Source organism: Ranitomeya variabilis, chromosome 1 (assembly GCF_051348905.1).
Source record: "Ranitomeya variabilis isolate aRanVar5 chromosome 1, aRanVar5.hap1, whole genome shotgun sequence".
Lineage (NCBI taxonomy): Eukaryota > Metazoa > Chordata > Amphibia > Anura > Dendrobatidae > Ranitomeya > Ranitomeya variabilis.
The window spans coordinates 779,043,898-779,069,885 of NC_135232.1; the positions used below are offsets into that span (position 1 = coordinate 779,043,898).

A 25,988-nucleotide genomic window follows, 5' to 3' on the forward strand; every position below is an offset into this window, starting at 1 on the left:
ACAGGTCTGAGGTGTTCCCCAGAGTTGACATAACTGCTGGAATACCTCCCCATTTAACTGCCCCTCTGTAGGCCTGATCTTCAGTCTGCTCAAATAATCTGCCACCTTGTTCTGGGATCCCTCCAGTGGAACTGCTGAAACTGGTAGAACTGTGCTTTTTGCCAAGGCGAAGATCTTTGATGACAAAACTTGAAGTGCACAGTGTTTTGGGCCTTCCTGGTGGCGCACGAATGACACTGTTGTCACTTTGTCTGACATGATCTTTATATGACGTCTTTCTGACAATGGTCGATTCAGTCTTAGGGCTTCCCACACTGCATAGAGCTCTCTGTAGTTTGAAGACTGGATATTGGAAGGCCAACTGCCCTGAAGTAAGTATCTTCCCTCCCAGATATGCTTCCCCATCCTTCCTTGCTGGCGTCTGTGGCAAGTAATATACAATGAGAAGCAATCCATGGGATGCTCAACCTAAGATTCTTGGTAATAGTCCACTAGAGCAGCGACTTCCTTAGGCTACTTTCACACTAGCGTCGGGAACAACCCGTCGCTGTGCGTCGGGCCGACGTTCCCGACGCTAGCGTGGTCTCCGCCGCACAACGGGGGCAGCGGATGCATTTTTCCCACGCATCCGCTGCCCCATTGTGAGGTGCGGGGAAGTGCGGGGAGGTGGGGGCGGAGTTCCGGCCGCGCATGCGCGGTCGGAAAAAGCGGACCGTCGGGAGCAAAAAACGTTACATGTAACGTTTTTTTCTCCCGACGGTCCGCTACCACACGCCCAAGCATCGCAAAACGGACGCGACGTTTGGCAATGCGTCGCAAATGCGTCGCTAATGTTAGTCTATGACGAAAAAACGTATCCAGCAAGAACTTTTGCTGGATGCGTATTTTCGGCAAAACGACGCATTTGCGACGTATTGCAGTTAACGCTAGTGTGAAAGTAGCCTTACTTACAACATTCCTTTGTTGAGCGTTATCTGGCGTCTGTCCCAGGATAGAATAGCCCTGGAGAGGAATTGGGCTCACCAGACGCAGGGAATGTATGAAGTTAAAAGACCTAGGATCTTCATCGCCGCCCTGATCGAATGGTGGCTTCCCAGGAACAGCTGGACTCTGAATTACAAGGCTTTGTTATTCCTCTGGTAAGAAGGATGCTCTCAGCCTGGAGTCTAGCAGGACCCCCAAGAAAACCTTTCTGGTTCCTGGTACCAAATCTGACTTCTTCCAATTCAGGACCCACCTCAGATACTCCAACGTTGATATCTACTCCTAGTGGGCCTGAAGTTCTTAGGCCATGTGCACACGTTAAGTATTTTTCGCGGTTTTTTTGCGTTTTTTTTGCTATAAAAACGCGAAAAAAACGCTTACATATGCCTCCCATTATTTTCAGTGTATTCCGCATTTTTGTGCAAATGTAGCCTTTTTTTCCGCGAAAAAAATCGCATCGCGGAAAAAAAAGCAACATGTTCATTAAAATGCGGAATTGCAGGGGATTCCGCACACCTAGGGGTCCATTGATCTGCTTACTTCCCGCACGGGGCTGTGCCCACGATGCGGGAAGTAAGCAGATTATGTGCGGTTGGTACCCAGGGTGGAGGAGAGGAGACTCTCCTCCACGCACTGGGCACCATATAATTGGTAAAAAAATAAGAATTAAAATAAAAAATAGTCCTATACTCACCCTCGATGTCTTCCCGCCTCCACTGCATGCTGTCGCTTCGGTTCCTGTAGCTGATGTGCGGTGGAGGACCTTGCCGATGACGTCACTGTCCTGTGATTGGTCGTGAGCGGTCATGTGACCGCTCACGTGACGTCACGGAAGGTCCTGTGCGCACAGACCAGCTATAGGAAGAGGAACGGACGCCGCTGAGGAGATGTCTGGGTGAGTATAAGCATTTTTTTTATTATTTTTAAACATTCTATCTTTTACTATAGATGCTGCATAAGCTGCATCTATAGTAAAAAGTTGGTCACACTTGTCAAACGCTATGTTTGACAAGTGTGACCAACCTGTCAGTCAGTTTTCCAAGCGATGCTACAGATCGCTTGGAAAACTTTAGCATTCTGCAAGCTAATTACGCTTGCAGAATGCTAAAAAAACGGGAAAAAAACGCAAAAAAAAAAATGCGGATTTCTTGCAGAAAATTTCCGGTTTTCTTCAGGAAATTTCTGCAAGAAATCCGCAACGTGTGCACATACCCTTACACCGAGTTGGCTACCAGCAGGAAGTGGTCCAGATAAGAGATTATAATTACTCCCATCTTCCTTAAATAAGCCACAATCTCTGCAACCAATTTCGTAAAGACCTGGGAAGCTGAGGCCAGACAAAAGGGAAGTAACTGGAATTGGAAATGGCAGTTCCCGTTTTGAGTTTTTACCACGAACCGTAGGAATTTCTGAGAGAAGGGATGTACTGGCAGATGATAATATGCACTTTTTAGATCTAGTATCCACATAACTGCCTCCTTGTTTATTAGGAGAATTGTTGATCTTATAGATTCCATCCTGAATCTCTTGTACTTTACCAAGACATTTAACAGTTTTAGGTTTATTATGGTACAGAATTCACCTAAAGGGTTTCCTGATAGTGAAGAGGCTTGAACAGTGGCCCTGGCATTCTTCCAACTGAGGAACTGGTATTATCACACCTGTATCCATCCAACAGCTCTCCTATGTCTGACCACACAAGGCTAATGAGCGAGAGGCTATGAACCTTTCCAGAGGGGGCCCTGAAAACTCTAATTACGTACCCTTCTGCAATAATTATCAGTGTCCATTGGTCCTGAATAACGTGCCACCAATTCTCCGCGAACTGCCTGAGCTGCCCTCCTATGTGGATGGCATCATTGTCTCCTTGGGCCTGAGCCAAAAAGTTTCTACCCCTTCCCCCTTTGGGGTAACTCCACCTACTCGATTTTCCTTTGCCTCTATTGTCCGGCCTCTGGGATGGCCTAGGTCTCTGAAAAAAACAAACTTTGTTCTATTCTCAGGTAGCCCCATCTTTGTATCCAACGCCTTTTCCAGAATTTCATCTTAGGCCGGCCCAAATACTCTCAGACTTGAGTAGGGAATAGAGCAGAGCTTAATTTTATAGGAGTTATCTCCTGACCAAGTCTTCATCCAAATAACCCTGCAGGCCGCATTAGAAAAAAGCCGGATTACTCACCGGTAATGCTCTTTTAATGAGTCCACGACAGCACCCCACATGAGAGAGAGGGATCCGCCCATAGGAACAGGAAACCTACAGAATAAAAGGAGGCGGTCCCCTCTCCTCCTCAGTTTAGTTTACAGAGTATAAAAAGGGAACCGCAAAAGCTTTAGTATTAATTCTTATTCAGCAAAATATCTTAAAAACTCTATACAACCATTATTTGTGAATTAAAGAAAGGGCTGTGCATAATCAGGGAGGGTTGTAAATGGGTGCTGTCGTGGACTCATTAAAAGAGCATTACCGGTGAGTAATCCGGCTTTTTACCCTTCGCCACGACAGCACCCCACATGAGAGACTTTCAGAGAGTCATTACTCGGGTGGGATAACTGTACTAAGCACAGCTCTACCAAATGTCAAATCAGACGATGAAGATAGATCAAGTCTATAATGGTTGTAAAAGGTAGAAGGCGTAGACCAAGTTGCGGCCTTACATATTAGATGGATCGGGACATCCGCTTGTTCCGCCCAGGAGGAAGCCATGGCTCGTGTTGAGTGCGCTTTAATACCCACTGGAGGAATCTCGCCTTTCGATGTATAGGCCAAGCAGATAGCCTCTCTGATCCACCGAGATATGGTAGCTCTCGTGACCCCATGTCCTTTCTTGTGGCCCTGAAAGGAGATAAACAGAGCCCTACTCTCCCTCCATGTTTGACACCTTTCTATATAAGTCAGGATGGCTCTTCTGACATCTAAGGTGTGGAACTTCTGTTGTTCAGGGGTTACAGGAGAATCAAAAAAGGAAGGGAGAAATATTTCCTGTGACCTGTGGTAGGTGGATGCTACCTTAGGGAGGTATGAGGGGTCTGGTTTTAGGACTATTCGGTCATGGAATGTCAGTAAGAATGGTGGGTCTACCGATAGGGCCTGGATGTCACTAACACGTCTGGCTGAGGTCAGGGCTACCAAGAGGGCTACTTTATATGTGAGGACATTTAGAGGTATAGAATCTAGAGGCTCAAATGGGGAGCTGGTTAAGGCTTCTAGCACTAGATTTAAATCCCACGGAGGTAGACGGGGAATATGTACTGGGTTACTCCGTTCACAAGACTTAATGAATCTGGAGACCCATCTATCAGCGGCTATATTATATCCATATAAGGCTCCTAACGCTGATATCTGGACTCTTAAGGTGTTCACTGATAATCCTAATTCTCTACCTTTTTGTAGGAACTCTAGAATAGGTGTTATCGGAACCTGTTTAGTGAATGGTACTGTATGAAAGTCTAAGAATTTTTTCCATACCCTGCTATATATCAGGGTTGTAGATCTTTTCCTACTTAGTAGCAGGGTGTTTACTAGTTGTTCTGAGAAACCCCTTGAAGTTAATAACTGCCGCTCAAGTTCCACGCCGTCAAGTGAAGCCCTTTCACTTGCGGGTGGAAAAACGGCCCCTGGAACAGTAGTTCCTTGTCCAATGGAAGAATCCATGGATCGGATAGACACATGCTCTGGAGGCAGGAGAACCACGGTCTTTTTGGCCAGAAGGGTGCAATGAGGATTACCCTTGCTTGCTCCCTCCTGATCTTCCTGATCACTAGAGGAATTAGAGACATTGGAGGAAAGGCGTACGCCAGTTTGAAGTTCCAAGGATGGTGTAGAGAGTCCAGCATGTCTGGGTGATCCATGGAGTTCAGGGAAGCGAATCTTTCTACCTGTCTGTTGCCTCTTGTGGCAAATAGATCTATCTGAGGCACTCCCCATGCTTTTGTTATTAGTCTGAACACGGCTCTGTTTAAGGACCATTCTCCCTGGCGCAGCCTGTTTCGGCTGAGGTAGTCCGCTTTGGTATTCTCTATGCCTCTGATGTGTAGGGCTGTTAGGGACGCAAGATGAGCCTCTGCGAACTGGAAGATCTCTCCTGCGATGGTCATCAGACTTCCTGACCGTGTACCGCCCTGGCGGTTTACATAGGCCACTGTGGTGGAGTTGTCTGAGAAAACTCTTACATCTGCTCCTTGGATCTGTGGAAGAAAATAATTTAAGGCTTTCCCTACTGCTGTTAACTCTTTCCAATTTGATGAACATGATGATTCTGACTGATTCCAGGTATCCTGGACTATATCATCCTCCATATGTGCACCCCATCCCGTAGGGCTGGCGTCTGTAGTAATTATTCTGGATGGATCTATTATCCATGGTACACCCCCTGAAAGGTGTCCCATATCTAGCCACCAGGATAGAGATTCTATGACATCTCTAGAGAGAGTTAGTTTACTCTCTAGGTGTCCTACCCGTCCCTGGGCTGACAGTACTTCGAACTGTAATTGGCGGGTATGGAATTGCGCCCATGGTACAGCCGGGATACATGAGGACAATGATCCCAGTAAGGACATAGCCTTCCTTAGTGTCATGTAGGGGTTCTTTATCGCTTCTGACACCTTTGACTGTATAGTCCTTTTCTTTGAATGCGGGAGGAAGCTTTTTTGACTTACTGAGTCTAGCTGGATCCCTAGAAACATTTGAGTAGTGTCTGGATTCAGCCTGGACTTTTCGAAGTTGATAATCCAGCCCAACTCCTGCAGGGATGAGATTGTGTTAGATAACCGCAATTTACATTGAGCTACAGAATTCCCTACTACTAGAAAGTCATCCAGGTAGGGTATTATTAAAGTGTCCCGTTGGCGTAGATGAGCCATTACCTCTAACATCACTTTTGTAAAAATGCGGGGGGCCATAGAAAGCCCAAATGGCATTGCCACATATTGGAAGTGACGAACCTGTCCCTCCAGGATGACCGCTACTCTTAGATACTGCTGGTGTTCGGCATGTATTGGAAGATGATAGTATGCATCTTTTAGGTCTATCCCGGCCATGACACACCTAGGGAACAAAAGCTTGATGGTAGAACTAATAGATTCCATTTTGAAAGTGTGGTTACGTAAAAAGGAATTTAGTTTTTTGAGGTTTATGATGGTTCTGAATGAACCATCCGGTTTATTGATCAAGAATAAAGGGGAATAGAACCCCCTCCCTTCTTGATCCCGGGGAACTTCTATCAATACTTTTTTAGATAGAAGCGATAGGATCTCTGATTCCAGAGCTTCTTGTTGTTGTTGACCTCTCGGAGATGTTACAATAAAAGAATCCCAAGGGATTCTATCAAATTCTAACTTTAATCCATTCCCAATAATGTCCAGAATCCAAGGACTAGATGTTATTAATTTCCATTTAGAAGAGAAATACTTCAATCTACCGCCCACTTCATAATTAACGGTACTTGTTGCGTTTTTGGTTATAGGATCCGGAAAACAGAGCACCTTTTTGTTTTGGATCCTTTGCCTCCCAGCGCTCCCTTTGCTCAGTAGGTTTATTCCTGGTGAAGGGGCGTCTCCTGAAAGCTCTCCTGTAAGAGGGAAGGTACTGGTTAGGGAAGCCTTTCTTCCGCTCTCCTGCTTTATTTAAGAGCTCGTCCAGAGCTTTCCCAAATAGGAACTCACCCTGGCAGGGGATCGCGCAAAGTTTTGCTTTGGCCTGTGCGTCCCCTTTCCAATTCTTCAACCAGAGTGCTCGCCGGGCTGTATTTACTAGGCCGGCTGACCTGGCTGTTAGGCGTAGTGAATCTACCGACGCATCTGCTAGAAATGCTACTGCGTCTTTCATTAGAGGGATTTTCGACAGAATTGTATTCCTCGAAGCTCCACCTCTAATTTGTTCCTCCAGCTGCTCTGTCCATACTAGCAGTGACCTTGCAGTACAGGTGCTAGCAATGGCTGGCCTGAATGCCCCCGTATTTGCCTCCCATGACCTCTTAAGTAAGGCTTCTGCCTTTCGGTCTAACGGATCCGTTAGAGTCCCTGAGTCCTCCACAGGCAAGACCGACTGTTTGGAAGTTGAAGCCACTGCCGCATCAACTTTTGGAATTTTTTGCCAGGAACTAAGTTCTTCGTCACTGAAGGGGTAGCGTCTTTTAGCAGAGGATGGCAAGAATCCTCTTGTATGTTGTTTTTCCCACTCTTTCTTAACCAGCTCCTTAATTGTGGGTATGGTGGGGAAGGACCTTCGTTTTCTTTGTCCTAATCCCGCGAACATGATGTCCTGCGCTGACTTCTTTCCCTTCTCATCTGGGCACCCCATCGTGCTCCTGACGGCTTTAATTAAACTGTCTACGTTACTATTTGGTAGACAAAGCCCTCCTTCATATTCTGATGAACTTTGCTGGGACTCCTCTTCATCAGAGGATTTTTGCACTACCTCTGACTCCGAGCTTACTGGAGATCGGGACCTGCTGGGCTGGCGGGTACTGGTGCTACTTGTATGGGCCAGACCTTGCATCTCTTCACGAATTATGGCTCTAACGTCAGACGGGGTCATTACGTTTTCTTGCCGTAAGGTCAGTACGATGCACTCTGCACATAACCTCTTAGCATATGAGTCCGGGAGGGGTTGCAAGCATAAGGCACATTCTTTATGTTTGGTTTTATGTGTCCTTTTCTTAGTCTAGAGGAAGGGGATATAGGAGGAACATATATCAGCATATGGGAAGAGACTCTTTTAAAACTCACCCAGTGAAGCTGACAGGTACCGGTTCTGGAGGCGGATTCTTGGCTGAAAGACCTTTCTGTCTGGTGGCAGATCGCTTTTCCTGGGATCGATCTCCACTTTTGGTGCTGCTCCTGGCGCTTGTCTCCTTACTGGGAGACTGCTCTGTTGCAGACAAGTGCGCTACATCGGCCGGTGAAGCCATACTTACACACACCGGCCGACGCTAGTGCTGCACTTTTAAATCTGGCGCCGAATCTCCTGCCTCCCCGGACCCAACCCGGAAGTGCTCCAGCGACTTCCGGGTTAGACGCGCCGCTCCTCCTTACCATGCGGCGGCTGCTGGATAAGAAGCCGGCCGCTGAGCGCGCGCGTCCTCATGGATCCGGGCGGCCCAGCGGCACCGAACCCGGACCATGGCGATGAACAGACGAGGGGGGAGGCTGCAAACAGTGGCTCCCCCGCCGCTGCCTCTGGTACCGCAGCCCCTGCCATTCCACCAGAGACTGACGCAGGCGGGTGCATGGCCCAGGAATCCTTTTTTGGACTGCAGGTACTTCGGGTTCCCCATAGAAACAGGAAACCTAAACTGAGGAGGAGAGGGGACCGCCTCCTTTTATTCTGTAGGTTTCCTGTTCCTATGGGCGGATCCCTCTCTCTCATGTGGGGTGCTGTCGTGGCGAAGGGTAAAAGAACTGTTCCTAGCTGCGAAACTGACTGACTCGGTGGAAGCATCCGCCATAAACCCAGTGGCTGATTTCATTAAAGGGAGGGAAGCTAGGATGTCCACCCCAGGTGTTTTGTTACTTAAATGCTCCTCCAGTTGCCCAATCCACAAAAACATGGATCTAGCAACTGAGGTGGTGGCTGTTTGCTTTCATTATCGCCGCTAATGCTTTCCAGGCCCTCTTCAGAAGGTTATCAGCCTTTCGATTCATCGGGTCTCTCAGGCTCGAGGTGTCTTCAAATGGTATAGAAGTCTTTTTAGCCACAGAAACGTCAATCTTGGGAATTTGTTCCCACACTTTAATATCCTCAGGTTCAAACTGCAACCAAATCCTGAAGTCCCAGGGTATGACCAGACGTTTCTTCGCGTCCTTCCATTCCTCCAGGATTATAGCCCGGATAGGATTGCTTACCGGGGGGGATCTGACACCCCCAAACATCTCGTCCTGGACACTGCGGTTTTGGGGCTTCATCCTCTTGCATTGTGCTTCTGACTGCCTGGATGAGAACAACAGTGTGCTCTGAGGCGAAAAGATATCTTTTGCCCCTGTCTGGATTCTCTGAAATTACCTCTCCTTCCTCATCTTGGTCCGATACTATTAACTGGAGCTCTTTCTGCAAGCTCAACTCCATCACCCATCTGGGTCTTTTAGCACGTGGACCTGGGTGGGAGGTCTGTGTTGTGGGGGCATGGGGCGAGGTTAGAGATAGAGGCCTGGACCTCCTCTTGAATCATGGATCGCATCTCCGAAAGGAAAGACGGCTGTTTGTCTCTAACAATTTTAGTGGTGCAGCCCTCACAAAGTATCTTCCCATAAGCCTCAGGTAATTCTACATTACAAACAGGGTGGGTATCTTTTGGACTTCATAGTGGCCTTGCCAGACCTCTTAAGGATAGGGGACTGCAGTGGCTCCCTTGTCCTGATTAGTACAGAAAGAAGTTGAGAATAATCAGGATCCCACATTACAAGTGAGACTGGTGAGATAAAGCTCACCAAGTAGTCCTGCTCTCCTCTGCCTGCTTCCTCCATTGTGCCCAACAGTGCGACCCCTTTAGACATAGGTAATAAAAGAATTACTGATACCTGTCTTCTTTCTTCCGCGGTCCACCGTGGAAGCATGCCAAGACCGGAAGCACGATGCCGGTGCATCCGTGATGTCACCAGAAGTGCGCCCGTCCCTGATACCGCGTGGCTGCCGGGAGCCGGAGCAGAGTGCCCTCCATCAGAGGTAAGCGGCTCAAATCAGGAGCTCTAACGCTTGACTGATCTTTGTGGCAGAGGGACTCCCCCTTCGCAGAGTGTCGGCCGTGGGCCTCTTGACAGGAGACGCTGGGCCACCCTATCCCCCTGAGCCTGACATTCGGGGACACAAAAAACACTGAGAAAGGTGGGTGGAGGGGCCTTTTAACCTCATGTGTTTCCTGTCCCTGTAAGGATGAGAAGGACGACCTCCATGGTGCTGTCAGGAGGGGGACAGAATGGAAAATGGATATACAGCATTCTCTCAATGTGGTACTTGAGTAAGAGTTCCACTCCGTATGGCTAGTAATGTAAACTACTCGGCACTCCAAATTTGCAATCAGATGAATACTTTATTTATAATGCTATCCTCAAAATTTTGCAGTACATTCTTTAATCCCCTTTTATTCAATTTTTTTATATGCAAAATGTGCAAAAAAAACCAGGTATTGCAGAAACTAGAATTCAGCTACTTTGCTCAAATTCAGCCAGGAAATTCGATGTGCATCAAATTTATTTAGCAAGAAAACAAAAATGTGTCTTATTATGCTTTGAGTCTCTTGAAACCCCAGAACATAATAAACACAAGCTTTAAAGAAAAATGAATACTCCACTAACCCTGGTCCTTATTTGTCACGCCTTACAGTTTGGTCTTGCCATCAGGTCCCTGCGTCCAGTCTGATATTTTACAGCATCTGACTAGGCCTCATGTGACTTCATAACATGCATCATGAGGTCTAATCAGTTCTTTGGGCACCAAAAATATAGGATCAAAAGAATGAGGGGGGGGAGACAGGATGTCTGAGGAGCAGATGGGACTGAAAAGAGTAGAAAAAAATTGGGGTCCATTCCAAAATTCTGGAGATTCCAATTTTTGTTGTGAAATTTTAGGATAATTTGATTTGCTCATCTCTAATTTTTTATTTTTTGTTTAAAAAGTTTTTTATTGAAGGATACAATATTCGTGTACACAAATTATGTAATACAATAAACAATGTATAAGTATACAGTTCTACATCTCCTGGGCATCATATAATTGAAACATGTAAAATTGCAATCAGGGTCCAAGAGAAAATAAGATTAACAGCATTACATAATCAAAAGGAAATGACCTTCCTTTTTAACTTATTTTGTTTCTTGTTTAAACACCAAAATAAAGATAAAAGAACAAACAAATAACTTTACATTATTAGAATCACATTAACCTACTGGTAACAATTATTAAGTGCATTGTCGCTTCAGTCACACCCTAGCATGTCCTTCATGTCGAATCGGGGGATCTCCTGCCAGTATCCTATTAATATACCATGGGGACTGTTCAAAGCAGGCTATAAGATGGTTTCTCATCTCCTCAGAGAACAAATCAATAAAACTCTCCCAAGTATCAAAAAAGCGGGACACCATGCGATCTTCGCCCAACTGTGCCTCTATCCATTCCATACGAAACACATGTTTTAATTTATTTAAGAACATTGACAGCGTAGGAGGTTCCGCAGTTATCCATTGTTGTAAGATACATTTTTTCCCCACCATAGACACTATAGAGATCAGACGTTTGGCCCCTCTTGTAATTCTCGAACCCTCTCCCGGCCATATTCCCAATATCGCCCACTCCGGCGTACAAGGCATATAATTTAGGAGATGATCTAGACAAAAGTTTTTCACCTCACTCCAAAATCCCATAATCACCTTACAATCCCAAAACTGATGGAAAAGGTCAGCCCCAGGGGCTTCACACTTCAGACAATCAGCCGATTGGGATAAGCCCATGAGAAACGAACGATGTGGGGATACATATGTGCCATGGTACAACCTAAGCAACATCTCCCTATAAGAAGAGGCCGGTAAGGCCTTCCATACATAAGACATTGTCTTGAGGATATGTTCCAAAGTCAAATCTGGAAAACGAGTAAGCCATTTTGGAAGGCCTGTTTTTCGTTTAGTATAGTCCATCTCCCCTCTCAACAAACTATAGAATCTGGAAGTAGAGTAAAATAATAGAGACCCATTTCGTAACATGGTGTCTAGTGGGTTCTCCCAATCAAGCTCCGATAACCGATCTCCTACCCCTGTTGCATAAACCTCCAGGATTGCACAATTCGCAAGACAACCCATTGTCAAAGGAAGGTATCGCCGAGTATTTGTCCAGGAGTGTGGTCTACGTGTCGCGGGATCCACTATAGAGCCCACTGTCACCGCCCGAAACCTAGTGCTCCAATTCTCCACCCCACGTCTCAACCCCACGTCTCGATTCCCAAATATTGGCAAGAAAAGTGAGGAATGTGCATTAAGTAAAAATTTATGGCGTATCCTATGCCATATCGTCCACATCACCATTATCAAAGGATTATCCAATACTGAGGAGGGTAACAGCTCCTTATGTGTATGCAGGAGATATAACAAATTGGTATGAGGTATCAAATTCTGGTCTAATTGAGTGTTAGTGTAAATGGAAGTATCATGAACCCAATCTTTGAGATAACGAAGCAGCGCCGCTAGGTTATAATTCTCCAAATTTGGAAAATTAATGCCTCCGTTCGATATACGTTGTTCCAATATAGCCATGCTAATAGCATGATGCTTCTTCCCCCAGATGAAAGTGCGAAACATACCATTTATTAGCCGCAATTCACTAGAGGAAAGCAATATTGGAAGAGACTGTATAAAATATAAAATCTGCGGGAAAACCACCATTTTTAACAAATATGCCCGACCTAAATATGTAAGCGTTAAATGCTGCCATCCATCTAGTTCCCTTTTGATTTTTTGGATAAGAGGAGAGAGGTTACTTCTCTGGAGATCATGAGGGTTCCTAGTTATAAGCACCCCCAAATAAGGCAAAGCTTCCCTGCACCATTCAAAAGTATACAATCCTGCCCATGGTGGCTTACGCGCAGCGCGTAAATTAAGTGCCTTGGATTTAGTTGGATTAATCGAATATCCAGACATAGTCCCCAATTTGTTCATGAGGGCCATGATTTCAGGAAGGGCCTCCTCTGGATTAGCAATGTATAGCAAGATGTCATCAGCAAATGCCGTGAGCTTCAGGCTCAGTCTCCCCACCCGTATTCCTTTAAACAATGTCAAGGATTCCAAAGCACGTATAAGAGGATCGAGGGCAAGGTTGAATAAAATGGGGGAAAGTGGGCAACCTTGACGAGTACCTCTAGTTAGCTCCACCTCCTCTGTTAATTGTTGATTAACTATGATTTTGGACATAGGTGAATTATATAATAATCTGATCAAAGCCGCAAATCTCTCACCAAATCCCTGCTTTTCCAACACCGCCTGTATCCAATGCCACTCAACACTATCAAACGCAGCCTCTGCGTCCAGGCTCAGCAATATATTGGGAGAGTTCTTATTTCTAGCTGAAACTATGGTGGCAGCAATTGCCGTACGAATAGCAATAGTCGAGTGTCTGTTTCGGGTGAAACCATATTGGTTAGGTGACAGAATCTCAGTGAGAAACGTCTGTATTCTATTAGCCATAATCTTTGCCAACAGTTTATAATCTAGATTTAACAAGGATATAGGTCTGTATGATGTTATCTGCGTTGGGCTCCTACCTGGCTTTAAAATTAGGGAAGTCAATGCAGAATTAAAGGAAGTTGGAGAAGCGCCTCCATACAAATAATAATTAAATAGATCCTTGAGGAGAGGGACTATATCTGAAGATAGCAATTTGTAATATTCTGCAGGTAAACCATCCGGTCCTGGTGACTTATGATTTGCCAATGCATTAATGGCAGAGCTTATTTCCATTAATGTGATAGGCATCTCCAGAGTCACACGCTGAGAATCTGTCAACATTGGTAATTTCAAAGAATTTAAAGAATGTGCTATGGAGGAGATGTCCCCTCCCCGTGTGGAGTAAAGAGCCGTGTAATGAGCGTGAACCGCCTGTAATATGTCTTTGCTATTAGTCAGGTGGGACCCTGATATGGGATCCACTAAAAGCGGAATTTTCTGTCTGGGGCCTTTTGGATTTGCCAACCTAGCCAGTAAGGTTCCTATTTTATTACCCCATCTAAAGAAATGTTGTCTGTTAAAATCTACTTTCTGTTGGGCTATCTTAGTCAAATGTGCGTTCAATAACGATAAAGCATCCTGCCATTGCGACCAATCCTCTGGAACATTAGATCCCAAGTACCGTCTGTAGGCCAATATGGCCAGTCCCTGGAGGTCTCTCGTTTCCTGACCTGCTTTACGCTTTTTCCCTACCACGTATGCAATAATTCTCCCTCTCATTACTGCCTTGCCCGTCTCCCACATAAGTACAGAGTCATCCCAGTGCTGTATATTATCATCCACAAAATTACCCCACTCTTGTTTAAGGAATGTCTCAAACTCTCTGCTTTTAGACAAGTAGGCTGGGAATCTCCATGAGCCCAGCTGACGCGGGTCACGACCACAGCGAAGGAGCAAAGTGATAGGAATATGATCAGAAATCCCAGCATCCCCTATAGCTGCTTCCATCACCCCCGACAAAAGAGACTCACCTACCAAAAACATGTCAATACGTGAGAGGGATTTATGTGCCTTAGATATGCAGGTGTAGTCCCTCTCCGTCGGATGTAGTACTCGCCATATATCTACCAGGGGAGTGTCACGCATGAGGTTAGTCAGGCCAGGTCCCGGTCCGAAGTAGGAAATGGGCAAAACCGCAGACCTATCTAATTGCGGATCTAGCACAGCATTGAGGTCACCCCCCACCACCAAGTTAGGCAAGTCCATTGTTAAAATCATCTGGGAGACAGATGCAAAAAAGGCGGCATTATCAGCATTGGGGGCATAAATGTTGAACAACGAGTAAGGGGTATCTTCAATAATCACTTTCATAAGAAGGAACCTACTCTGAGGGTCAGTCACCACGTCCCCCGGAGTCACCCGTAAATGTCTAGCAAAGGCTATGGCCACTCCCCGTTTCTTAGAAGAATATGTGGTAGCATAAGTCTGGCCTAACCAGTTATCTTTCAATTGTAATGTATCCCTATGTGACCAATGAGTTTCCTGTAAAAATATAACATCAGGCTTAGCTCGTTTGAGTGCCTGTAATACACGACGCCGTTTTACCGGCGAGTTAAGGCCCGCTACATTCCATGATAAGATTTTTAACGGATTACCTGTCTCTTTTCGGCCAGACATGCGCGAAGTTGTCATCATGGTGGATAGAAGGGACAAAGAGGTAGAGCATTTCCAATGTATAGGAACACATAGGGTTTCGGAGTCCCAGCTGCTCCGCCACCCTCTAAAGTAAATAGGTGTGTGACATCATTAGCAACAATACACTTATGCGACAATACAACAACCAGTTTCTTATTTTTATACAAAATTAATTTTAACCAAAGTATAGTCAATATCACTATATAGCTCCTATTCCCTGTCATTTTGACTTATTAAAGAGGAATCTATCAGTTTCACATCTAGTCTCACCCTAGATGTTAAAATGTGTTTTCAAGTGTCTGGGGGAACAAGGTCTCGTCTCAGCTGATCTAAGGCAATTTTAGGGTCATCAAATAACTTTGTCTCTGCACCCAGTGTTACTCGGAGCCTAGCCGGGTAAGCCAAAGCAAAACGGACCCCTTGATCAATGAGGAACCGACAAACCGGGCCAAACTCCTTTCTACGCCGGGAAACAGCTGCTGAGAAATCCTGAAACACCAATATCTTTGTCCCTTGGATAGTGACATCTCTAAGGTTTCTGGCTGCTGCCAAAACTCTCTCCTTGTCATGATAGTGGAAATATTTAGCAATAACCGGGCGAGGTCTCGCACCAGACTCCCTCCTCTCTGGTCCCACCCGATGTGCCCTCTCAATTTGTCTAGAAGAACCAGGCTCCAGCCGAAGGGCCTCCAACAGGTCAACCGTTAAGAATCGAATAAGATCTGCACCCTTGCAACTCTCAGGAATGCCAATAAACCTAAGGTTAGATCTCCTGCTACGATTCTCGAGGTCTTCAACCTTATCTAACAAAGAGCCTATGAGAATCTTTTGTGCCTCTACCGTAGTTTGGGTATTCACTACAGTGTCCTCCATATCACTAATCCGCTGCTCAGCTTCTGTAATCCGAGATGTATTTGCCGACACAGCAGTTACTGTTGCCTCAAGGGCCTTATTCCAAGTTTCAAATTTTTTGTCAAAATATGGGAGAAGAATATTTGATACTGCCTGAGCCGTAGCAGTGTGAGGTTCTGATGGGAATCGTGAATCAGAGGTGTCCTGCGACCCCTCTCCCGGCCACATCCGATCCAGAGACCCCCCAGCTGAAGACCCGCCCTCCGCTCTACTTTTACTCTTATGTTTAGTGCGTCTAGATGAAGTCCCTTTCTGTAATGGAGCCTGTGTTTTTTCCAGGTATTTTTCCATGATGTGGTAGCACAAAGACCTCCCCACCACCCAGGGCCCCAGTTGTAGGCTTTGGTTTTGGACCCACTATTCACAGCTCTCACTATCACCTAGACTTAAAAGATTGAGGTCCAAGATCCGTGAAAGTGAGGGACCGCAGCAAGAAAGAAGATTATATGTATGGCAAAATGGCTCCTAGAGAGTCCCAGCTAGTGAGAACAACCTGTGACTATGAGCAGTATAGTAAATGTTATTGAGTATATATATTATAACCAAAAGAAAAGAAAAATAACATTAGGTACAATAAGTTTGTGCAATGTAATGACAAGGATTTGTAGTACCACTAGATGGCGTTATTTGCTTGCAAATCACAAAATCGTAGCTCCAGACCTTAGAAAAAGTACAATCAGAATAAGATTAACTCTGCCTGCGCTTCCCAGTACTAAGGAAGTCCTTGTCCCCTCACCAGGGAAGATCCGAGAAGATGTCACTTCACACTGAGTCAGAATCTCAGCTACAATGGTGGGGTCTGAGGGCCACACTGCCAGCAACCGCTAGGTATCTCCAGACACCTCTTGCAATACGGTCAGGGTGACTACAGTTTGCCTCAGCGCCTCGTGGTCCACCTTCAGGCCAAAGGTTAAGACTCCTCCCTCAGATAGGACAGCAGACGGCAGGGACTCCCGGGAATAAAAATACGCACTTCCCTGTGATCCCCTTCTCAAGGGGAAACACATCCACTCAAATCAGCCCGCAATGGAAGGCTGTAATCGAGGATGGCTCCAGATTAAGTCTCTCACCAACAGGGAGCACTTCTAAAACGCGGCCATCTTAGATGGCTCCGCCCCCGGACGTCAATCTCTTTCCTTCTTTCAAAGTATCTTAGACTGCAATGTAAAATAGAGAGCAAAAAAAAAAAAAAAAAAAAAAGCTCAGCTTCTTGTCTATTTATGCTTATAAAACAATCCGCCTTCAGAAGTAATAGTAGGGTATGATATTACTCAAGTGGAGTAGTGGGCGATTTAATAAAAGTTATAAGCCGTAGGAGGGAAGTGATTTCCGTGTGTGATACATTTCCCTATTCTGGTGAACCTCAATATAAAACGAATCCTGACGAATGTTTAGACTCTTAATTGTTGGTTTAAATAGGATGGGTTAACAGGAGGTATTGCGCAAGCTTTATCTTCAGGTGTGAGACAATCTTTGCCACACACAGCTCCCTCACCCAGCGTGCAGGGGTCTCCCACCACAACACACAATCCAGCCAAGATGGCGCCGGGACTGGCGGGAAACTTCCAGCTTTCACGTACCCCTTTCAATTATATGTCCGGAGCAAACATTCGGTCCCCAGGGGAGAGGAAAGCCACCACTAGAAGTAAGGCTGCACCGCAGGTCTTATCTTCTAATTTTTTATTTTAATCTTTGTTACAATATTAGCTATGTGAGTTGGATCAATGTGATCATTTTATAGTTTAGGTCACACAATAGATTAATTGCTCATAAAAAAAACTGCAATACTCCTATTTGCGCCTTGTCTCAACTTCTTAAATGGATACAAATGCAAAGTGCTTGTAAAAAACAACTTATTAATTACTTTTAATACTTCTCAGTAAAAATCAGAGGGACAGAGGGATTTTTATCTCACATTGCTCATTTCTTAGGTTACCGACTACTCCTAACTAGTTAGCAGGTGTTCTAGGCAGGGAGTGCATCTCAAGTGCTGCTCTTCAGATCCTGCTTCTTCGATAATGCGATAATGCAGAGTCAAAGCTGCCTCTGTCAGCACTGGAGAGCGAGCAGTTTGAGCCAGTGATGCAGTCAAGCCACAACGGTCAATCTTGAGGAACGCCTTCGGTAAGCAAGAGGTCCAAAGACCGCAGAGCTGTGCGCTGCTTAAAGAGGTCTTCCACTACTAATTTCACACCCTTTTGTCCTAACGCTTCCTAACAATTTTCTGATATACTATTTCCTGCCATGCTTCTGTAAGCTTATCAGACCTCTCCTCATTTGAAGGGCTAGCACTTCCAAAAGCACTAAGTTCAGATCAGTCTTCACTTTCCTCTCTGCTCAGATGCAGCCAATGCTTTGAAATGTCATTCCTTCAGCAAGCCCTGTAATTTGCTTTCTAATGATCAGCAGCATATCGCAGCACTTGTGAGCTGAAGGCATGGCACTTCAAAGCATCGGCAGGATCTATGCAGAGGAGAGTGAAGTCTGATCTAAACATGCATGCTCAGACTGCTGTCACTCAATTGTAATATATTGTATGCCACATTATTTTATTATGGGAGCAGTTTGGGAGGCCTAGGGGACATGACGGGATGTAAAAGGGGAATCCCATCTTGCACATTCACAGCATATCCCAAGGATTTGCCATAAATGTATACTTGTCAGTCCCGCCAATATAACCTGCATTTATCTTGAGAGTGGGGTCCAAGCATGCCACCGTAAATGGTTAATTTCAACTCTCTCCACTGACAGCGCTGAGTCAGTGACCCTTTCTTTAGATAAATGTGGGTGCCACCAGTGGATCCACATCTACTATGCATGCATGACTTACTTAGCCAATAAATAAGCCATAATTGTATGAGGTGGGAATACCCCATTAATTAACTTGTTCACTGGACACTCCCCCTTTAATAAAGTAGCCACCTTGTACAGGGTGGGCCATTTATATGGATACACCTAAATAAAATGGGAATGGTTGGTGATATCAACTTCCTGTTTGTGGCACATTAGTATATGGGAGGGGAAAAACTTTTCAAGATGGGTGGTGACCATGGCGACCATTTTGAAGTTGGCCATTTTGGATCCAACTTTATTTTTTCTAATGGGAAGAGGGTCATGTGAAGTCAATCTTATTGAGAATTTCACAAGAAAAACAATGGTGTGCTTGGTTTTAACTTAGGCTACTTTCACACTAGCGTCTGGCTCGGCCCGTCGGGCCGAGGTTCCCGACGCTAGCGTTGTCTCCGCCGCACAACGGGGGCAGCGGATGCATTTTTCCAGCGCATCTGCTGCCCCATTGTGAGGTGCGGGGAGGTGGGGGCGGAGTTCCGGCCGCGCATGCGCGGTCGGAAAAAGCGGACCGTAGTGAGCAAAAAACGTTACATGTAGCGTTTTTTGGTCCCGACAGTCCGCCACAACACGGCGCAACCGTCGCACGACGGTTGCGACGCGTGTCAATTCGTCGCAATACGTCGCTTAATGTAAGTCTATGGGGAAAAAACGCATCCTGCAAGCACTTTTGCAGGATGCGTTTTTTCGGCAAAACGACGCATTGTGGCGGATTGCAGTTAACGCTAGTGTGAAAGTAGCCTTAACGTTATTCTTTCATGAGTTATTTACAAGTTTATGACCACTTATAAAATGTGTTCAAAGTGCTGCCTATTGTGTTGGATTGTCAATGCAACCCTCTTCTACTCTGACACACTGATAGCAACACCACAGAAGAAATGCTAGCACAGGCTTCAATTATCCATTGTTTCAGATGCTGCACATCTCGTACCTTCACAGCATAGACCATTGCCTTCAGATGACCCCAGCATCTAAAACAGATACTGGAAGCCTGTGCTAGCATTACTTCTGCGGTGTTGCTATCAGCATGTCAAATAAATGGCCCACCCTGTATAATAAAAGTAACAGATACCTCTCGCAGTGGCGCCATTCTAGAGGTAGGTCTGCCAGGGCTTCCGTGACACTGTCATGTCATGTGAGCCCTGCAGCTAATCATTGTCCGCTAACAGGCTGCTGCTCTGTCACTACTTTTGGATGAAGGGATAGCAAAGAAGATGCTGACTGGCTGCAGGGCTGACATCTGATAAAGTCACACAACCTCAGGAGCAGACATTGCTGGAACACTGCCAACGCAGGAGGGGACTATATGTTATCTTTATTTTACAAGGGGGGCTACTTTGTTTTTAAAGGAGTTTTCCATATAGTGGACAGCCCCTTAAAAATTACATTCTTATTTTGAAATGTGTCAAGACTGGCATTTTGTGCACCATTCTTAATAAAGAGTACACCACATTTATTCAGAGGCCTGTGTGGCTCAATCAATTCAGACCATCTTTGCCCTTTCGGTGCTGTGAGCCACTGCATTTCTGTCATAAATTACACCCCCTTTGTTGCAGAAACTAAGGCTGGTTTCACATTTGCGGTTGTATCCGCAGCATACGTATACATCCACATGTGCCTTGATTTCATATCTTTAACATTGTGGACGCAGGTGCCTGCGTTTGCGTCTTTTCGCGATGTGCGGCGGGGCGCGGCTAACGCACCGTGATGCAATTTGTGAAGCGGCAAATTTCTGTCAAGTACGCGCAGGCATGTGCATGCGGATGAGTGGGCTAAATAAAGCATTACTGTCTATGGGAACGCATGCGTACGCATGTATTTGCGCTCGATGCGCTTGTGTAGTTCGGACTGCACATGTCCAGGAACTGATTGAGACACGCCCTCCTGGAAATATTGAACGCATGCACATAAAAAGCGCAAATGCAGCATTTTTTTTTCTGTCACGCGTAAGCTGATGCCGGTAAAAAATGCTGCATTTGCGGACAAAGCGCTGCGGACTCAACTGCAAATGTGAACTAGCCTAAAAGAGGGTTTCCACTGCAGAACAACCCCAATTTAAAGTTTAATTAAAGTTGTCCACTACTTGGACAACTTCTCATACCCCTCGCTTGGCCCCCATAAAATAAAGCTTATACTCCCCTCCCGTACTGGCGCCCTTCTCACGGCCCAGAGTGTGTAATGCCACCATAGGCGGATTATAGTGAGGGCAATCTGGGCTACCGCCTGAGGCTCCGAGGGGCTCATCGCCAGATTTCCCTCATAATGTTTTGCCAGCTCCCATCTGTGGAGCAGATATCCAGGCAGGGAAATTTCCCGGCGCTGCCAATGATGCAGAATAGCAGTGTAGCTCCAGGGAAGCTCCCCCGTCGCCTCTGCGTGACGTGCCAGTGCGCTGCCAAAGGAGGCCCAGCGCGGGGGTCTCACCCCGCGCCCAGGAGGCCCAGCGCGGGGGTCTCACCCCGCGCCCAGGAGGCCCAGCGCGGCGGTCTCACCCCGCGCCCAGGAGGCCCAGCGCGGGGGTCTCACCCCGCGCCCAGGAGGCCCAGCGCGGGGGTCTCACCCCGCGCCCAGGAGGCCCAGCGCGGGGGTCGAGGCCCAGCGCCCAGGAGGCCCAGCGCCCAGGAGGCCCAGCGCGTGGGTCTCACCCCACGCCCAGGAGGCCCAGCGCGGGGGTCTCACCCCGCGCCCAGGAGGCCCAGCGCGGGGGTCTCACCCCGCGCCCAGGAGGCCCAGCGCGGGGGTCTCACCCCGTGCCCAGGAGGCCCAGCGCGGGGGTCTAACCCCGCGCCCAGGAGGCCCAGCGCGGGGGTCCCACCCCGCGCCAAGGAGGCCCAGCACGGGGGTCTCACCCCGCGCCCAGGAGGCCCAGCGCGGGGGTCTCACTACGCACCAGGACGCTATGGGGGGGGCCACGCCCTCTAAACTGACCGGGCCCTGGCTACTTTTAATCCACCTCTGAATGCCACTAATAAGACCACCCTCGGGCTCGCTTCCAACCAGCAACACTAAAGAGCAGAGAGAGCCTAGCCCGTGCATCATACAAGTGGGAGGGGCGACCACCGAGCTCCGAGCTCCGCGCTCTCACGGCTTCCCAAGCCCCCACAGCATGCTGGCGCGCTGACTGACGTACTGATGCGTGTGACAGGAAAGCCTTTCCGTGACAAACATAGCGAGCACCCCGCTCCTGCCTTCCCGCCTAGTGTATCGGGCGCGCAGACGAGAGAGATGTGTGAGGTTTACGGTTACCTCAGCAGGACACCGGGCGACGCCTCCTCTCCGCAGTCCGGTTGGAAAGTAAGTAAACTTCCAGCTGCCAGTTGCTCCGAGTTTCCCCAGCAGGCAGTGCGTCACGAGGAGGGTCCAGCAGCCGCTTCCGCTCGCAATGCCGCTGCGTGACACGTGACTTCACCCCGCCTAGTTGTCTTCCGTCAGTAATGGGACGGCTGGCCTGCAGTCGGGGTCTTACCTCAGGCTGTAGCACATGAATGGTCATGGTGCACTTCTGCCCGTGTTATGTGCAGTGGTGTTCTATCCAATCACTATGTGCCCTACTTGTCCGGCAGCAGTCACCCCAGTGTAGCCATGCCTGGCGCTGGGAGCCCCCCTAGTGTATACCCCCCTTCCTACCACAGTACTCCTCTGCCAGCTGTCTCCTGTGGTCACATATAGGACGGCTGGCGTAGGCGTTAACCCCTTCACCCCCGTGGGATTTTCCCGTTTTGCGTGTTCGTTTTTCGCTCGCCTCCTTCCCAGAGCCATAACTTTTTTATTTTTCACTCCTGTATGGCCATGTGAGGGCTTGTTTTTTTGCGGGACAAATTGCACTTTTGAACGACTCCATTGGTTTTACCATATCGTGAACTGGAAAATGGGAAAAAAATTCCAGGTGCTGTGAAATTGCAAAAAAAAATGCAATCCCACAACTGTTTTTTGGGTATATGGTAAAACTGACGTGCTATTACGATTCTGCAGGTCAATATGAGCACACAGATGGCAAACGTAGAAGGTTTTTTGTTATGTAAGTGGCGAAAAATAATTCAGAAATTTGTGTGGAAAAATTTTTTTTGCGTTTGTAGCCGTTTTCTGAAAACCGTAGCGTCACCATTTTTTGGGATCTGGTGCTGGGCTGAGCTGATGTTTTTATTGATACCACTGTGGGGTAGATACCGTGTTTTGATCGACTGTTATTGCAATTTATCAATGTTGTAGCTGTTAAAAAAAAACAAAACGTAATTCTGGCATTTTGACATTTTTTTTTCAGTACGCCATTTACCGATCAGATTCATTGAATTTATATTTTGATAGATCGGACATTTCTGGACTCAGCAATGTCAAATGTGTATTTTTTCTATATATATTTTTTTAAATTGTTTTATTTTGAATGGGGCAAAAGAGTGATTTAAACTTATGGGTTTTTTTTATATTCTTTAAAACTTTTTTTTTACTGGCTTCAATAGTCATCTTAGAAACTTGAAGCTGCGATCATCTTCAGCCCTGCTACGTGTAGCAGAAATCACACTCTTCTATGGGCGATCATAGGAGATTCATATTGACAGGCACAGGGGTCTTCTGCAGACCCCCTGCTTTCATGACAACCCATCGGCTCCCTGCAATCACGTAACGGGGGTGCTAATGGGCACTGCCAGCCAGTCGGTGTTAGATGACGCTGTGATTGTCAGCACCTTTAACTGGTTTACAGCTACTGGTGGATCTCTGATCCACCTGTGGCTGTTGGAGGCACATGTCAGCTGATCAGATCAGCTGTCGAGCAGGGAAAGATGCGGGCTCAGAGTCTGGAGCCCACATCAAAGGCAGGAACACCACCTTGGATGTAACTACTGTATACGTCCAAGGTCATAAAGGGGTTAAACAGTGGATGCTTTATTAACCCCTTCAAGACACAGCCCTTTTGCATTTTCGCGAGTTTTTCGCTCCCCTCCTTCCCAGGGCCATAACTTTTTTTTTTTTACGTCAATATGGCCATGTGAGGGCTACTTTTTGGCGTCACCATTGGTTTTACCATGTCGTGTACAAGAAAATGGGAAAAAAGTGCGGTGAAATTGCAAAAAAAGTGCAATCCCACATTTGTTTTTTTGTTTGGCTTTTTTGCTAGATTCACTAAATGCTAAAACTGACCATTATGATTCTCCAGGTCATTACGAGTTCATAGACAACAAACATGTCTAGGTTATTTTTTATGTAAGTGGTGAAAATAAATTCCAAACTTTGCTAAAAAAAAAAAAAAAAATGTGCCACTTTTCCGATACCTGTAGCGTTTCCATTTTTCAGGGGGTCGGGTGAGAGTTTATTTTTTGTGCGCCGAGCTGACGTTTTTAATGATACCAAATTTGTGCAGCTACGTTCTTTTGATCGCCCGTTATTGCATTTTAATGCAAAGTTGCGGCAACCAAAAAAACGTAATTCTGGCGTTTTGAATTTTTTTCTCGCTACGCCGTTTTGCGATCAGTAAAATCCTATTTTTTATTGATAGATCGGGCGATTCTGGACGCGGTGATGCCAAATATGTGTAGGTTTTGATTTTTTTAATTGTTTTATTTTGAATTGGGCTGATTTCAACTTTTATATATTTTTTATTTTTTTTTCATATTTTTTAAAACATTTTTTTTTATTTTTGCCATACTTCAATAGCTTCCATGGGAGGCTAGAAGCTGGCATAGCCTGATCAGCTCTGCTACATAGAGGTGAAGCTCAGATCGCCTCTATGTATCAGAATTCCTACATTGCTATGAGCAACGACCACAGGGTGGCGCTCATAGCAATCCGGCATCAACAACCATAGATGTCTCAAGGAGACCTCTGGTTGTTATGGCGACGCATCGCTGACCCCCAATCATGTTACGGGGGTCGGCGATGCGCGCATTTCCGGCCCGATGGCTGGAAGCGGTGGTTAAATGCTGCTGTCAGAGTTTGACAGCGGCATTTAACTAGTTAATAGCGGCGGGTGGATCGCGATTCCACTCGCCGCTATTGCACCCACTTGTCAGCTGTTCAAAACAGATGACATGTCGCGACATTGATGTGGGCTCAGCCCCGGAGCCCACATTAAAGGGGGAGACACGACATGCGCCGTACTAGTACGGCGCATGTCGTGGTGTGTTCGAAAGTTATCCCCTGTCCAAAGGGTAGGTAAAACCTTCCCGCTGGGGATCTGACCACGGGGATCCCATACGAATGGAGCAGAGGTCGATCGCCATTAATTCTTATGGTAGTGCCAGTAATCTCCAGTGATCACATTGAGGCTATGTGCCCATGTTGCAGAATTGAAGCAGAATTTTCTGCTTCAAATCTGCACACCCTTGGCAGGAAAAACGCATGCGGATTTAGACGCATTTTTTACACGTAATTGATGCGTTTTTCATGCAATTTTCAAGCGTTTTTCTAATTATTATTATTTATTATTATTATTATTTATTGTTATAGCGCCATTTATTCCATGGCGCTTTACATGTGAGGAGGGGTATGCATAATAAAAACAAGTACAATATTCTTAAACAATACAAGTCATAACTGGTACAGGAGGAGAGAGGACCCTGCCCGCGAAGGCTCACAATCTACAAGGGAAGGGTGAGAATACAGTAGGTGAGGATAGAGCTGGTCATGCAGCGGTTTGGTTGATCGGTGGTTACTGCAGGTTGTAGGCTTGTCGGAAGAGGTGGGTCTTCAGGCTCTTTTTGAAGGTTTCGATGGTAGGCGAGAGTCTGATGTGTTGTGGTAGAGGGTTCCAGAGTAGGGGTGATACGCGAGAGAAATCTTGTATACGATTGTGGGAAGAGTAGATAAGAGGGCAGTAGAGAAGGAGATCTTGTGAGGATCGAAGGTTGCGTGTAGGTAAGTACCGGGAGACGAGGTCACAGATGTATGGAGGAGACAGGTTGTGGATGGCTTTGCATGTCATGGTTAGGGTTTTGTACTGGAGTCTCTGGGCAATGGGGAGCCAGTGAAGGGATTGACAGGGGAGAGGCCGGGGAATAGCGAGGGGACAGGTGGATTAGTCGGGCAGCAGAGTTTAGAATAGATTGAAGGGGTGCGAGAGTGTTAGAGGGGAGGACACAGAGCAGGAGGTTGCAGTTGTCAAGGCGAGAGATGATGAGGGCATGGACTAGGGTTTTTGCAGATTCTTGGTTGAGGAATGTACGGATTCGTGAAGTATTTTTGAGTTGAAGTCGGCAGGAAGTGGAAAGGGCTTGGATATGTGGTTTGAAGGAGAGCTCAGCGTCAAGGATTACCCCGAGGCAGTGAGCTTGTGGGACTGGGGAGAGTGGGCAGCCATTTACTGTAATGGATAGGTTCGTTGGGGGGGTCGCGTGAGATGGGGGGAAAGATGATGAATTCTGTTTTGTCCATGTTAAGTTTCAGAAATCTAGCGGAGAAGAAGGATGAAATAGTGG

At 46.5% G+C, this 25,988-nt stretch overlaps 1 protein-coding gene across 2 annotated transcripts in view; it reads right to left on the minus strand.

Annotated features, from left to right (window-relative positions):
* Window positions 1-23,805, minus strand: part of LOC143784259 (MOB kinase activator 3A) — a 71,405-nt gene extending 47,600 nt beyond the window's left edge. For both annotated transcript variants that reach the window (XM_077272300.1, XM_077272291.1), the window contains exon 1: window positions 21,826-23,805. The gene's annotated coding sequence lies outside the window, so the exon portion shown is untranslated. The remainder of the gene's footprint in view (window positions 1-21,825) is intronic.
* Window positions 23,806-25,988: the final 2,183 nt, after the last annotated feature.